This window comes from Hydra vulgaris, chromosome 07 (genome assembly GCF_038396675.1).
Source record: "Hydra vulgaris chromosome 07, alternate assembly HydraT2T_AEP".
Taxonomy (NCBI): domain Eukaryota; kingdom Metazoa; phylum Cnidaria; class Hydrozoa; order Anthoathecata; family Hydridae; genus Hydra; species Hydra vulgaris.
In genome coordinates, this window is record NC_088926.1 from 21,057,182 (window position 1) to 21,074,733 (window position 17,552).

Here is a 17,552-nt window from a genome sequence, read left to right on the forward strand (position 1 = left end):
TTAAAAAAGAAAAAATGCTTCATAAAAGTTTGCCTTTCGTTTTCGATTTTAGGGGTTTCGGGCTTGGGTCTACTATAAAAAGAAAAAAATTGTCTAATTCTTGCTTGCGTTTCCTGAGAGCTCTTTTCTTAATGCATTTTTTTTTTGTTTTTCAGTAAGAAAAGTACCTTAGAAAGCTAATTATGATCAGATTTAATGAGAAATTAGGAGCAGAATTTGAGCAAATTGCAAAGACAGTATGAAAAGATATAAATCATTATTAAAAAGAGTAGGTTGTTTTCATGATAGAGAGTTTTTTAAACGTGACGGAGCTTTATTATTAGTATGATGATAAATAGAAATGATAAAAGTAAAAGCCTACGGCACCAGGAGTTCCCAGGCGGTACCCCATCCAAGTACTACCCTGGCCCGACGGTGCTTAACTTCCGTGATCGGACGAGAACGGGTGTATTTACCGTGGTATGGTCGTAGGCATCAGCTAACCATTTTATATGGCTTTTATATTTAAAAGCGTGTTTATTTCATCTATCAAAACTTAGACGTTAGTTGGCATTTGCTAACTTTCGCTTACTAAGTAAGTAAGTAAGTAAGTAAGTAAGTAAGTAAGTATAAACAATAGACTACACTAGAAATTATTGTAGGTAAAAAATTATTTCACACACACTATGAAAAAGGTTCAAGTTCATTTTAAAAGTTGTTCGCGATTTAAACACTTACTGTGTGCTCACCTATAAGTGTTTTTGTGTGTTTTAAAGTGTTCTTTCAATAATTTTTACTTTTATTTAGCAAAATGGAATTTTTTCTACAAACAACTAGCACACATTTAGTTATAAAAGTGTCTTTTTTTTATTATGACACCACAAGTAATAACAAATATTGTTTTTGGGGCGATATAAAGAAAACGAAATTTCACGGAAAAAAACACAAAAAACTAACAGTTCTATTTGTGTTAATAAGGTATGCTTAAAAAAACAGTAAAAATACATACTGAAACTTCTTAGTTTTCTTGCTTGTGGTTTTTTACGATTTAGGTGCGATATTCAAGATGGCGGCTGGTGAGCCTGGTGGTGGCGATGCTTTGTCGAGTACTTCGCGAAAAAGTTCTGTTGTTAACAATGATGTCGTTTTAAATGTTAATGATGCTGATAATCTGTTAAAAAAAATGAATTTTGTAGCTAATGGTGAATATATTGAAGTCATACCGATTGAATATAGCGATGATGATCTGTCGAGTGAGGAAGAACAATATCATGGTATACCTCAACCAAAAAGTTATGCTTCGGCAAGAAAATCATTTAAAAATGTCGATCGACGACCACTTACAAGAACTCTGGTTGCCAAGGTTCAAACTCGAATCACAATTGTTGATGTGATTGTCGAAATAGAAAATGCTAATATAGCGAAAGAGTTTGAAGGAGTCCAACTTACAAATAGGAACTCTGTTATTGAAATTTTAATGAAATCCGACGGAGCGAAAAACTACCTTCTCAAAAAAGGTTTAAACATAAATGGATTTCACCATATTTTCAAAAAAGCAAATCCGAACCGACATCCGAGTAGGCGCACACACGTTTCTGTTTTTGGTTTGCCCTTAGAGGCCAAAAACACTCAAATTGGCAAATGTTTTGAACAATTAGGTTGCCATTATGGAGGATTTGGTTTCTCCGAAACCTGTCAACATGGATTTGCTTGGCTATAGAGTCAAAACAAAACACAATGGGCAAATTCAAACTCAAGAAAGAAACGTCAAGGTATTGAATGAAAAGGTTAATCCACCTAAAGATGTTGATATTGTTAATAACGAAAGTGTTTCAGTTGAAATGGTGAGTATAACAGAAAACTCTACTGCTGTTGAAGAAATCTCTTCGCAGAATAGTGATGGAATGGTTTCCCCAATTGACGAAAATGTAAATAATGTTATTGATCAAGTCGTTGTATCGGGAGAAGATTTTAAAGAAGTTGGTAAATCACGAAAGAAAAGAAAGAAGCGAGGTGAAGAAATAAAATCAACGTTGGGTGATACAGGAGATAGCAAAAGACGAAATGACGAAGAAAAGAGAGTTGCAAATGACAAGATTGGAGTTAAAAATTGGTACGAGGATATGATAGAGTCGGGAGAAATCGAGGAAGTTGAAGGAAAAATTACGTGAGGAATTTTAATTTTTACTTTATTTTTTATTTTTAATTTTTTTGTTTCATAATATTTTTTTTTTTATTTTTAACTTTTAAAAAAAAAAAAAAAAAAAGAAACGTTATTTGCGAACAATTGTGTTCGGAGCATGCGTAAGAACTTCCGTGATTTTTTAGGTTGTTAAAATGTATTTATTTTTGGTTTCCTTAATTCGAAATGTGTCATTTTTTTAATGTTTTAATAATGTCTGTTCTAAAACTTAATTGATTTCCTTGTTTTCGAGATAATTAGTAGAAATGGCTTTTAAAATTTTGTCAAATAACGTCAATGGCCTTAATAATGTAGCCAAAAGAAAAAATATTTTTAACTTTCTAAAAAACTTATCTTGTGATTTTTATTGTATCCAAGAAACCCATAGCACCGATGAATCGGCTGTAGAATGGGCCAAAGAATGGCAAAACAAAACTGAAGGCTGTTCAGTAAGGAACAGCGGCTCAAGCCGCGAATGCGGTGTGGCCATTCTCTTTAAAAAAGAAACTAAAATTACAGAAATAACTAAGGACAAAAGCGGAAGAATTCTTGCTGTCACAGCAAAAGTAGACAATTTAAACATTAGATTAATTACTGTTTATGCTCCGAACACGCATAGTGTCAAAGAACGTTTTTTTAAGAAACTAAATAAACACGCGGGAGCATATGATTTTTTAATATTATCTGGTGATTTCAACATGGTTGAAAACCCTATTCTTGACCGACAAGGTGGGGATTTATTAAATAAAAACCAGCAAATCGGTCTCAAACAGTTAAGCGCGTTTAAGAAAGTTCATAAAGTGAATGACGTATTCAGAACGAGTTTTCCCCAAAAACTATTTTTTACTTACGAAAAAGAAGATAAAAGTTTCAAAAGTAGAATAGACAGAATTTATGTGTCGGATGCAAATTTGAATAAATGTGAATGCAAGTTTGTTGAAAACAAACTTAGCGACCATGTAGCTGTTTTTTACGATCTAATTTTAAAAGAACATAACGAGAGAGGGCCTGGTTACTGGCATCTTAATACGAGTTTGTTAGGTGAGGTGATGTTTGAAAATAAACTAAAAAATGATTTTGAAAAAAAGAAAAACAAAAAATTCAAATTTGCAAACAACAATCAATGGTGGGACGTAATAAAAACTAGGATTAGGGATATTGCGATAGAGGTGTCGAAAGTTAAAAAGAGAGAAAACAAAACTCGCGAAGCGTTTTTAAAAAATCAAATAAACCTAGAAAAAAGTCAATAGAGATAATGAGAAAATTAAGCAAATGCAAAAAGAACAAAAAGAGCTGTTTAACAACAGCGGAATTTTTGTGCGAACGAAACGAATTATTGTCGAGGAAGGAGAAACGCCTTCTAAAGCGCTTTTTCAATTAGAAAAAAGTAACCAAACCAAAAAAACAATTAAAAAAATTAAAAGCGGCGATAAAACTTACAGAGACACGGAAAACATTTTAAAAACCATTAGGAATTTTTACAAATCGCTTTATAAAAGGAAAAAATTAAATCAAGAAATGCAAGAAATTTTCTTGAACAACATTCAAAATTGTTTAACAAATGATCAAAATGCTTTTCTTAATGTAAATTTTAGTAGCGAAGAACTTTTTAACGCTGCGAAGTCGCTCAGCAAAGGAAAGACTCCTGGAATTGATGGAATTCCCGTTGAGTTCTACATCGAATATTGGCATATATACGGTGAAGAACTAACGGCTTTGTTTAACGAAAATGTTTTTAATCCGAAAAACGAATTGTCCTGGTCACAGAGGACAGCGCTGATTAGTCTTCTGCCCAAGGACGGCGACTTAACTTTTATACAAAATTGGCGTCCCATCTCTCTATTATGCGCCGACTATAAAATTATTACAAAGGCGCTAGCTTTGCGACTTTTGAAAACTCTATATCGCATACTAGGATCGTCCCAAACGTGTTCAGTCCCTGAAAGAAACATTTTTTCAAATCTGTTTCTTTTGAGGGACGTCATTCACTATACGAGCGAAAAAAATATCGAAAGCGTTTTGCTGTCAATTGATCAAGAAAAAGCGTTCGACAAACTTGATAGACATTTTTTGTTCAAAATTTTAGAAAAATATAATTTGGGTCAAAATTTTATCAATGCTATTAAACAAACAATGAAACAAAATCAATCCATAGTAATAAACAACGGTTACATGAGTAAACCGCTAAAAGTTCGCAGAGGTGTTCGTCAAGGCGACCCCATTTCCCTTATGTTTTATTGCCTGGCGGTGGAAGTACTAGCCCTCGAGTTTAAAAAGAACAGACTCGTGGACGGTATTCCGCTGCCAGGATCAAAATCAAATTTGAAAGTTTTGCAATATGCTGACGACACTACACTTTGTGTGAGAAGTCGCGAGTCAATCGAGGAAGTTTTTAAAATTTTAGAAAAATTTGAGAAAGCCTCTGGCTCAAACATTAACAAAAACAAAACCAAAGCGATGGCTCTGGGCGGATTCAACTACTTTGCTTACGAGAACACCTTGTGCGAAAATAAACAAAATATTATTTGGTCGAACGTGACAGGAATCAAAATTTTAGGAATAACTTTCCATTCTGACTTAGCGTATGCGGCGAGGATAAATTGGAAGAAGGCCATTGATAAGTTTAAAAAAAAATTATTGAGTTTTAAATACAGGAGCGTTTCTTTGAAATGCAAGGGAATTTTCGTCAATACTCTTGCTTTGTCAAAGGTGTGGTTTGTCGCTAACGTTTTTCCCGCAACAAAATTAGATCAAAAAAAAATAAACAAAGAAATTTCAATGTACCTTTGGCAGAGTTTAAATGCCGAACCTGTCAAAAGAGAAATCCTCAAACTCCCAGTTGACAAGGGAGGGTTGGGAATACTAGATGTTCAAAACCAGTGTCTAGCACTAAGGTTAAAACATCTTCTGAAAATGAGCGAAAAGGACAACCCGCATGAGAGTTTTTATTTGCAAAAATATTACTTATCTTACCCCTGAATCATCTCGCTAAAACGAAATACCCTCGATGGTTATACATGACGGGAAACAACAGTCCCAAATCAATTAACAATCTACCTTTTTATTATAAAGATGCAATTGAGACTTTTAAAAATGATTTAAAAATTTTCCAAATAGGTCAAAAAACAACAAAAAACATTTATGCTCACGTTTTAGGCAGATCAGAAAACAGAGCCATTAAATTAATTGAGCTTTCGTGGAATGCCAAATTTCAAAAAACTCTTCCATGGAAAAAAATTTGGGAGAGGAATTTTTACTCGCACGCCCTCGGGACGAGCAAAAACACCCTTTGGCGAATTTTAACTAATTCTCTGCCAACCTTAGAAAAAGTAAACGGATGGCGCTCAAAAAGAAGACAATTCCACGGAAACTCAAATTGCAAAACTTGTAACCGTGTCGAAGACACTCTACACCCTTTTCTTTTTTGCATTAAAGCGCGAGCAGTTTGGAGAAAATGAGATTTATATACGAAAGGTTGATTCCAGAAAAACCTTTCAATTCTGTGCACGCTCTCTTTTTAATTAACATTGAAGAATTACAAAAAAAAGATAAAAAAGCAAAAATTATAACGACCTTAACTAATATAATAACAACAGAGTTGTGGAAAAGTAGAAACTTAAAATTAAAAGAAAGTCAAAACATTAACTCTGCGAGAATTGTAGAAAACATAATGAGACAAATAAAATATATATGGAAAAAAAAATACAATAAATACCTTAGAGAAAACAATGTGGAAAATTTTCATAAGATGTTCTCTTTAAACAACGCAATTTGCGACATGAACAATCGAGACTTAACATTCACCATCTAGACGATGATGAATAGTAGGTCTCGAAAAACTTTAGAAAATTACGGGTGTTCAACCATAGTCTCTTACGAATTACATGACCCTAGTCGTCCGGTGACGGCTGCGGTTGTGTGTATTTTTTATAAAGTCGTGGGTTAATCGCCATGATATATTTATTTTAAGCACGCTTTCTTTTTATGTGAATATTTATTTATTAGTGGTTTGCATGACCCTAGTTGTCCGGTGATGACTACGGTTGTGTGTATTTTTTATAAGGTCGCGGGTTATTCGCCGCGACGTATTTATTTTAAACACGGATGTTTCTTTTTCTTTAAATTTAACGATTCCATGACCCTAGCCGCCCGGTGGTGGCGAAGGTTGTGTTTATATTTTATAAGGTCATGGGTTAATCGCCATGACGAATTTATTTTAAGCATGGAAACTAATGACTAATAATTTTTTTTTTATATATACCCACAAGTAGTTTTTCACCTTTCAAATTATTTATACACTGAGTTTACTTAATGGCGCAAATTTAAATTTTTATCACCTTTTAACTAAAATCGTCCTTTTCATCAAGTAAATAGCTGTTTCTTTTTTAATCCCCTCCTTTCTGTTAAATTTTTCCTTTTTTTTTTTTTTTAAAACATACAAAACTTTTAACTTAGTAAGACTCTTAAAAGTGATTTTTAAAACATTTAAACATTAAAATCGTCTTTGATATATTTGTATAACTATATAACTTGTATATATATTACGGAACACCAATTGTTGTAAAATTGCCCTAATTGTAAATTATTTTTCATAAAACATATGTAAATATGTTTTTAAAAAAAAAAAAAAAAAAAAAAAAAAAAAAATAAGGTATGCTTCATAAAAGTTTGCCTCTCGTTTTCGATTTTCGGGGTCTCGGGCTTGGGTCTACTATAAAAAGAAAAAAATTGTCTAATTCTTGCTTGCGTTTCCTTAGAGCTCTTTTCTTAATGCATTTCTTTTTTGTTTTTCAGTAAGAAAAGTACCTTAGAAAGCTAAATTTGAGCAGATTTTATGAGAAATTAGGAGCAGAATTTGAGCAAATTGCAAATACAGTATAAAAAGATATAAATCATTAATAAAAAGAGTAGGTTGTTTTCATGATAGAGAGTTTCTTAAACGTGACAGAGCTTTATTATTAGTATGATGATAAATAGAAATAATAAAAGTAAAAGCCTACGGCACCAGGAGTTCCCAGGCGGTCCCCCATCCAAGTCAGGGTTAGGGTTAGGTTGCGGCTTCCTGTCTACCTCCTTTCTTACGGAAAGGGGAGTCAGACAGGGAGACCCACTCTCTCTTTTGCTGTACGTTTTTGTTGCTGAAGCTTTGGCTTTGGTGATCAATGCGGATAACAGAATAGAGGGTTTTCCTCTGCCGGGAACACGGAAACCTCTAAAACTACAGCAGTACGTAGACGATTCGAACTTTTTTGCTAAGGACGTAACATGTGTTCGCTTTTCCTTTGAAAACCTAAAACTATTCGAAAAAGCAAGTGGTTCAGTGATCAACGCCTCAAAAACCAAGGGTCTCGCTCTTGGGGGTTTTGATCCCGAAATTTACGCACAATTGGACGACATAGAATGGAACAATGACACCGGTTCTAAAGTATTAGGTGTCACATTTTACACCAGACTGAGCGATACTACCAATTTCAACTGGCAAGTAGCTCTTAACAAAACAGAGAAAAAGCTCAAGTTTTTGGGACTGCGTACTTTGTCACTTAGGGGAAAGACTAATCTGATAAATACGCTAGCAATGTCAAAAGTGTGGTTTCTAGCAAACGTTTTGCCCACTCCCGAGTGGGTAATAGAGCGTTTGCATCGAGCCATTTTCGAAAATCTGTGGCAAAAGACCAATTTCAACCCGGTCAAACGAGAGACGCTTTTCTTACCCGTCAAAAGCGGGGGTCTCGGAATTTTATCACCGAAGGAGCAAAGTCTTGCGATCCGCCTCAAAACGCTCTTTCAAATAAAAGAACGCGAAGAGGACAAAACTCACGATTCTTACTACTTTTCAAAGTATTGGGTGGCAAGTTCACTTGTTAAATATACTAAGCAAAACGAAAGCTGGAGTTTTTTAAGGCAAAACACTTTTCCAAAACACTGGGACAACAAAATGTCTCAGTACTACAAAAATACAATTGATATCTTAGATAAATACGGGTCCCTCTTTAACATCCCCCTAAAATCAACAAAAAATTTATACTTAGAAGTGGCAAAATACAAAAAGACAGTCGTGCCAGCAGAACTTTTCTGGAACAGTTCAACAAAAACAACAATGCCGTGGACCCAAATTTGAAAAAGAAATTTCACCTCCCACGCATACGGACCGACTCAAAACATCCTCTTTCGATTTCTCCATAACAGCTTACCCTCTGCTGCCTTGCTTGCCAAAAGCACAAGGCAACAGATTGTCAAAAACAACAAATGTAAAACTTGCGGTAAAATTGAGGACAACCTGCACATCTTTGCCTACTGTTCTCCTTCTGTTACAATATGGGAATACTTTAAACATGTATATAACTCCCTGACATCCCAAAACAACTTTTTTCCAATAAATTGCATCTTCTTGATTGAGACTGCGAATTTATCGGAGAAAAACCCTACCTCGCAGCTGCTGTTGACAGTCACTCAAAATGTTATGAGTGAAATATGGAACAGCAGATGCCACCATATGTATAAAAATTCAAATATTGACCCAACGGCAGTGATCAGGATAATTACCAGAAAGATCAGGAATATTATTACTCTAAAATATAATTATCATGTCCGTAGAAACACCACGGACATTTTATGTCAACTTTTTTGTATTAAAAACGTTTTTTGTGAAATAGAGAACGGGAACCTGAAACTAAACATATGAGCCAAACTAACACACTGGCTCGTAGATGGAACTAAATGTTTAGTTGAGTGTTCCCGTGTCCATTATACATATAATTTTTTTTACAACAAAATTATTGTAATTTATGATTAAACAATCACTGCCAGCCCTTAGTTTTTTTTCAGATATATTTTATTATTTGCATTTTTTTCTGTAGATTTCGTAATGTGATGATTTGTGTAAAAGTCCTGTAATTTTTTTTTAGTATTAATTAATAAAATCTTTCTTAACTAAATATACTTAAATAATCTTTACAAACTTCATTATCAACATTCTTCCATATTCTCGATTTCTTTCCGCACATAGGCTCAAAAAAAAAAAAAGACAAAAAAATGTGAAAATAAAAATACAAATATAAAAAACTTAAAAACACAAAAAAAAAAAAAAAAAAAAAACCAAACAAAAATTTAAAAATATATATATATATATATAAACACGACTTTGTTTTCTAAAATATTGAAATAGTAACTAATGAACTTTTTATAATATATCAAAGCAAATTAAATGTAAAAAAGCCTGTCTTTTTCTTTTGCTTTCTTATAATATTTAAGAGAAATATAATAAGTGTATCATAAAAATATTTATAAACGGAAAAATATATAATGTTAAACGATTTGTAAACTTATTGTAAATATGCGTATTTATTATGCAGAGATAGTAAAAACAATTGTAAATATTTATTGTTTTGTAATAAAAAAAAAAGAAAAAAAAAAAAAAAATGCTTCATAAAAATCCGTTTATTTAGTTGTGGTTACCGATTATAAGTACAATTTTTATTTAAATATGGCAATAAGTAACGCTGGTGCGTTGACCTCTGGTAAATCATCTGTGCTGACGAAAACAAATCTTGGAATTTTTAGATCAAAAGCCGAAGTCGATAACTCCAACGTTTTAGTGTGTCGTTACGGTGATTTGAATTGTAGTGTGAACGACTTTCTTTCTGCCTTGGCTAATAAAAAGTTACTTGGAAATGTTTGGGGTGTAACGAGACACTACGCCAACAAACTTTTTGAATTTGCAGTGATAAATATCTCCTCTTTGTCATCTTTTCTCGACACTGAAATTGAAGTCAAAGGTTGCTCTTTAACTTTTCAGCAGAAGTTCATTCCAAAATATCCCCATTGGCACGCTAAGAAATGGCTGTCAAAGCGCCATCGTCCTGTTTGGCAAGCACTTGGCTGTAGGAAGAGGGGAGTTCGACTCCTTTTATTTGCAAAAATGTAAGGCCCACGGTGAGGATATCTTCACTGGTAATGTGATTATTATTATCAGTAACTGGAAGAATCCAACCCAAAATCCTCTACATCGATATCAAAACGTTGACGGACTCACCCTAAGGTATAAGCATCAAGGCCAGCCCGAATCCACTCCAAAATCATCAAACCCAACCATTGTACCCTCAGATCCAATAAAACCCACTATATCACAAGTCGACAGCGCAAGTATAGACATTGATGTTAACAGTGGCAGCGTTGACATCAGTGTCGACATGGAAACTAATAAAGAAGAGCATAGTGGAAAAAAACAGTCTTCAAAAACTCGAAAATCCGCCCAGCCGACAAGAAAACGACTGGGAATTTTGGAATGTTAAACTTGAAAAAAGGTAACAAACACAGCAGAGAAAAAAGAACCCGCGTGTTTGGATGAAGTTTTGTTTTTGAAAGAAAAAGATGTTTTGACGACGAAGCGGATTCTCTTGTAATCGATGAAGACTATGAAAGCCAACTGTGTGCCGAAAAGAAATCGTAAGATTTTTATTTCCTCTCATTTTTTTCGTTTCAATTTTCTTCTTTTAACTTTGTTCTCAAATCAGACTTTTATTTCGAACTTTGTCGCTCTAAGTTTTTATTTTTATCTTTCTGCAAAAAAATCTTTTTTTTTCGACTTTTTTCTGTTCTTTTTTAATTTCTCATTAGTTATGCATGACACGTTTCTTAACGAGCGCTTAAGCTGTGCATGTTTGTATTGTTGTAGTTCGCGCTTTTGTGTAAAATTGTATGGTCCAGTGCGTCCATCTGTTTGTATTACGTCAGTTAAATGGAAAACTCGTGCATTAAAATTAAGACTTTTATGTTCGTTTTATTTGTGTCAGGTTGTAAAATTATTATATTCATGTTTAAGCGACACGAGTTTTTAAACTAAGAAAGCTGCTCCATCTCTCCATCATGGCTATTAACATTTTAACATGCAACATAAACGGTCTAAACGACCAAACTAAACGCGACAATTTTTTTGGTTTTCTTAAAAAGTCCTCCTACGATCTCATCCTCCTTCAGGAAACAAAGTACGGACCGTCCACTGTTAAGCAGTGGGGTGACGAATGGACTGGCGAGTCTATTTGGAACTCTGGTCCGAGCCATAGTTGTTGCGGGGTGGCTATTCTCTCTAAATCCAACATTTCGTTAACCGAACTAAAAAGGGACGCTAACGGTAGAATTTTAAACGCCATGATCAAAATTGACGAACACGAAATGCAGGTGCTGAATATTTACGCGTCTAATGTGCCGAGAGAAAGGTGCCATTTTTTTGGCGACCTTGGCGAATTCTCGCAGGACACAGGACTACCCGTCCTGCTGGCCGGGGACTTCAACATGGTCGAAAGCCTGCCTCTTGACACAGAAGGAACAAACAACGCTAAATATCACACCTACGGCATTTCTGAACTCGGGGTGTTCCGAGGTAAGTATAACTAAGTAGATGTTTTTCGTTATAAGTTTCCCAATAAACGAGAATTCACATGGCGCAATCAGACGGTCAAATGTAGACTCGACAGAATCTACTGCCCTGATAAAGTCGCCAAAAAAACAACACGCTCCAAAATTCTCACCAACCCTTTTTCCGACCACGAGTTCGTGTCAACAACTGTCAACTTTAGTCAATTTAGGAGAGGACCAGGTTACTGGAAATTAAATTGTTCTCTTTTGGAAATAGAGGTGCCTAGGCAAAAAATTGAACTCTTAATTCAAGATTGGCAAACAAAACAACGGTCCTACACGTCAAATTTAAAATGGTGGGACGACTGCAAACTTTTTGTAAGGGCTGAATTACAACACATATCGATACAGGAAAGTGCGAAAAACAAAAAACAAATGAAAAGGATTGAAAACGAAATCCAACGGGAGCAACAAAACGCTAACCCGAATTTAGATAGCATCAAAGAAAAACGCGATGCTCTTTTCTTGCTCCAGTTTCCCGGAGCGTTTATTCGCATGAAACAAAAACTAATCGAAGAAGGAGAAAAACCTTCCAAATTTTTGTATAATTGGGAAAAAACTCGACAGCGGAACAAGTCAATTACCGAAATTCGCAAGAATGACGGCACATTGACGAGTGAACCTGGCGAAATACTCAACTCCCTAGCAACTTATTATAAAAACATTTACACCAAAACAAATTTATGCAAAGACAGCCAAAACCGTGTCTTGTCACACATCACTAAACGTTTGAGTGATGAAGAAAACGAATTTTTAAACACCCGCCTAACCGGCGCGGAACTAAAAGAGGCCCTTTTTAAATTTGAAAACGGAAAATCTCCGGGCTATGACGGATTTCCAGCTGAATTTTACAAAACTTTTTGGCACGTTTTAGAAAAAGATTTTGAAGATCTTGCTTACGAAATTCTTTTCGTAGAAAAAAACACGAGCCGCTCTATGAAAAAATCAATAATTTCACTTATTCCCAAACAAGGAGATCTTACTAAATGCAAAAATTGGAGGCCTATATCTTTAATCGGCGCTGATTACAAAATAATCACAAAAGCGCTGGCCCTAAGACTTGCAAAAGTAATGGGGAAAATTATAGAACCAAATCAAACTTGCGGAATTCCAGGTAGAAACATTTTTTCAAATTTACACCTAATACGTGATCTTATAGATTACGCCGAATTTAAAAAACTACCTAGTTTCATTTTGACAATAGATCAAGAAAAGGCGTTTGACAAAGTCGATCGCGCGTTTCTGCTGCAGATTCTCCGAAAATTCAATCTCGGAGAAAATTTCGTATCATTCATTAACACCTTGTATTCAGATGTTTCGGCAACTGTTCTGAATTGCGGCTTCCTGTCTACCTCCTCTCTTACGGAAAGGGGAGTTAGACAGGGAGACCCACTCTCTCTTTTGCTGTACGTTTTTGTTGCTGAAGCTTTGGCTTTGGTGATCAGAGCGGATAACAGAATAGAGGGTTTTCCTCTGCCGGGAACACGGAAACCTCTAAAACTACAGCAGTACATAGACGATTCGAACTTTTTTGCTAAGGACGTAAAATGTGTTCGCTTTTCCTTTGAAAACCTAAAACTATTCGAAAAAGCAAGTGGTTCAGTGATCAACGCCTCTAAAACCAAGGGTCTTGCTCTGGGGGTTTTGATCCCGAAATTTACACACAATTGGACGACATAGAGTGGAACAATGACACCGGTTTCAAAATTTTAGGTGTCACATTTTACACCAGACTGAGCGATACTACCAATTTCAACTGGCAAGTAGCTCTTAACAAAACAGAGAAAAAGCTCAAGTTTTTGGGACTGCGTACTTTGTCACTTAGGGGAAAGACTAATCTGATAAATACGCTAGCAATGTCAAAAGTGTGGTTTCTAGCAAACGTTTTGCCCACTCCCGAGTGGGTAATAGAGCGTTTGCATCGAGCCATTTTCGAAAATCTGTGGCAAAAGACCAATTTCAACCCGGTCAAACGAGAGACGCTTTTCTTACCCGTCAAAAGCGGGGGTCTCGGAATTTTATCACCGAAGGAGCAAAGTCTTGCGATCCGCCTCAAAACGCTCTTTCAAATAAAAGAACGCGAAGAGGACAAAACTCACGATTCTTACTACTTTTCAAAGTATTGGGTGGCAAGTTCACTTGTTAAATATACTAAGCAAAACGAAAGCTGGAATTTTTTAAGGCAAAACACGTTTCCAGAACACTGGGACAACAAAATGTCTCAGTACTACAAAAATACAATTGATATCTTAGATAAATACGGGTCCCTCTTTAACATCCCCTTAAAATCAACAAAAAATTTTAACTTAGAAGTGGCAAAAAACAAAAAGACTGTCGTGCCAGCAGAACTTTTCTGGAACATTTCAACAAAAACAACAATGCGGTGGACCCAAACTTGGAAAAGAAATTTCACCTCCCACGCATACGGACCGACTCAAAACATCCTCTTTCGATTTCTCCATAACAGATTACCCTCTACTGCCTTGCTTGCCAAAAGCACAAGGCAACAGATCGTTAAAAACAACAAATGTAAAACTTGCGGTAAAATTGAGGACAACCTGCACATCTTTGCCTACTGTCCTCCTTCTGTTACAATATGGAAATACTTTAAACATGTATATAACTCCTTGACATTCCATAACAACTTTTCTCCTATAAATTGCATCTTCTCGATTGAGACTGCGAATTTATCGGAGAAAAACCCTACCTCGCAGCTGCTGTTGACAGTCACTCAAACCATTATGAGTGAAATATGGAACAGCAGATGCCACCATATGTATAAAAATTCAAATATTGACCCAACGGCAGTGATCAGGATAATTACCAGAAACATCAGGAATATTATTACTTTAAAATATAATTATCATGTTCGTAGAAACACCACGGACATTTTTTGTCAACTCTTTTGTATTAAAAACGTTTTTTGTGAAATAGAGAACAGGAACCTGAAACTAAACATATGAGCCAAACTAACACACTGGCTCGTAGATAGAACTAAATGTTTAGTTGAGTGTTCCTGTGTCCATTAAACATATAGTTTTTTTTACAACAAAATTATTGTTATTTATGATTAAACAATCACTGCCAGCCCTTAGTTTTTTTTCAGATATATTTTATTATTTGCCATTTTTTCTGTAGATTTTGTAATGTGATGATTTGAGTAAAAGTCCTGTAATTTTTTTTTAGTATTAATTAATAAAATCATTCTTAACTAAATATACTTAAATAATCTTTACAAACTTCATTATCAACATTCTTCCATATTCTCGATTTCTTTCCGCACATAGGCTCAAAAAAACAAAAAACACAAAAAAATATAAAAATAAAAATACAAAAAAATAAAAAACTTAAAAACACAAAAAAATAAAAATAAAAAAAACCAAACAAAAATTAAAAAATGTATATATATATATATATATAAACACGACTTTGTTTTTAAAATATTGGCATAGTAACTAATGAACTTTTTAAAATAGATCAAAGCAAATTAAATGTAAAAAAGCCTGTTTTTTTTCTTTGGCTTTCTTATAATATAAAAGGGAAATATAAAAGTGTATCATAAAAATAGTAATAAACGGGAAAATATATAATGTTAAACGATTTGTAAACTCATTGTAAATATGCGTATTTATTATGCAGAGATAGTAAAGACAATTGTAAATATTTATTATTTTGTAATAAAAGAAAAAAAAAAAAAAAAAAAATGCTTCATAAAAAAAAAAAAAAAAAAAAAAAATGCATCACTAAGATAGGCCTAAATCAAAATGGCGAAAAGTTATGCTGGTGCTCTTGGTTCTGTTATCACATCTGATCATCCCAATAATAATCTTGGAATTTTCATCACTAAATTCGAAGTCGACAATGCGAACGTTCTAATTTGTAGGTATGGGAATCTTAACGTTTCCGTTAGTGATTTTCTTGCTAGCTTGGCTGAAAAGAAGCTACTTAGTAATGTGTGGGGAGTCACTAGACATTATTCCAACAAGTTGTTCGAGTTTGTCGTTACAAACAACTCGTCTTTGACATCCTTTTTAGAAGCTGAAATTGAAATTAAAGGTATGGTATTAAACTTCCAGCAAAAGTTCGTACGAAAAGTTCATGTCCTGGTTCAGAACATTCCAATAGGAACTCTTAGGAATGGCTGCCAAAGCGCTATTATCCTGCTTGGCAAACATCTAGCTGCTGGACGTGGAGAGTTTGATTCTTTCTACCTACAGAAATGCAAGGTCCTAGGAGAGGACATTTTCACTGGAAACGTCATAAAAATTATCAAGAACTGGCACAACCCCACTCTAAATCCGCTACCCCGCTACCAAAAAGTTGATGGCCTTAATTTACGTTATAAACATCCTGGCCAGCCCGAACTTAACCCTTAAGTAACAAACCAAACCGATCCACCCACCAATTCTTTACAACCAACTACACCGCAGATCGACAACGAATTTGTAGAAATTAAAGTAAACAACGCCAGTATCGAGAACGATGTAGATACTAATCCTGAAAAAGAAATCATCAAGGAAAAAGAAAATGGTGTTAAAACCAAAAAGGCACGTTCCACCCAACCAACGAGAAAACGTTTGGGGCAGTTGGAACGCGGCACCCCCAAAAAACTGATAAACAACGCGGAGTTAAAAGTGTCTCTAGAAGAAGTTTGTTTTTTAGAAGAAAATGAGAAAATGTCTTACGAAGATGATATTGACTTGCTAGTTATAGACGAACAATATGATAGTCAAACATGTGTTGAAAAGAAATCGTAAGTTTATTTCTCTCTCATATGTTTTCTTTTTATCTCACTTTTTAGCTTTGTTCTCAAATCAGACTATTATTGCGACTTTTTTTTGTTCTAAACTATTATTTCTCTTTCTTTCTACAAAAATTCTTTTTTTACGTTCTATTTTAAACTTCATTAATTATGCATGTCACGTTTTTAAAAAAGCGCCTAAGCTGTCGTAATTCGTATTGTTGTAGCTCGCGCGTTTTTGTGGAATGTTATGGTCCAGTGAATCCTATTGTTCGTATTACGTCGGTTCAAACGAAAACTCGTGCTATAAGGTTAAGGTTTTTATGTTTGTGTTTTTTGTGTCAGGTTGTAAAATTATTATATTCATGTTTAAGGTACACGAGTTTTCAAATTAGGAAACCTGATCCTCTCCATCATGGCTATTAATATTATAACGTGCAACATAAATGGTCTAAACGATCAAGAAAAACGAAAAACGCAATAATTATTTTGGGCTTCTTACAAAATCCACCTTCGATCTTATCCTCCTTCAGGAAACAAAATCCGGACCGTTCACTATTAAACAGTGGAGTGACGAATGGACTGGCGAGTCTATTTGGAACTCAGGTCCGAGTCATAACTGTTGTGGGGTGGCGATACTCTCCAAATCCAATGTGTCTTTGCACGAACTAAAAAGGGACAACAACGGAAGAATAATAAATGTCATGATAAAAAATGATAAACACAAAATGCAGGTGCTGAATATTTACGCGCATAATGTGCCGAGAGAAAGGCGCCTCTTTTTTGGCGACCTTGGAGATTTCTTGCAGGACACAGGACTACCCGTCCTGATGGCCGGGGATTTCAACATGGTCGAATACCTGCCTCTTGACACAGAGGGCACAAACAACGCTAAATATCACACCTACGGCATTTCTGAACTCGGGGTCCTCCAAGGTAAGTATAACCTCGTAGATGTTTATCGTTACAAATTTCCCGACAAAAGAGAATTCACATGGCGCAATCAGACGGTCAAATGTAGACTCGACAGATTCTACTGCCCTGATAAAATTGCCAAAAAAACAACATACAACAAAATTCTCACCAACCCTTTTTCCGACCACAAGTTCGTGTCAACAACTGTCAATTTTAGTAAAACCAGGAGAGGACCAGGATACTGGAAATTAAACTGGTCCCTTTTGGAAATAGAGGTACATAGGCAAAAAATTGAGCTCTTAATTCAAGATTGGCAAACAA

The 17,552-nt window shown here is 34.9% G+C and overlaps 1 non-coding gene across 1 annotated transcript; it reads right to left on the reverse strand.

Moving 5' to 3' along the window:
- Window positions 1-354: 354 nt before the first annotated feature.
- Window positions 355-473, reverse strand: LOC136082862 (5S ribosomal RNA). The gene has a single exon (XR_010639779.1). It is a non-coding gene; the product is annotated as a 5S ribosomal RNA (ribosomal RNA).
- Between the last annotated feature and the right edge of the window lie 17,079 nt (window positions 474-17,552).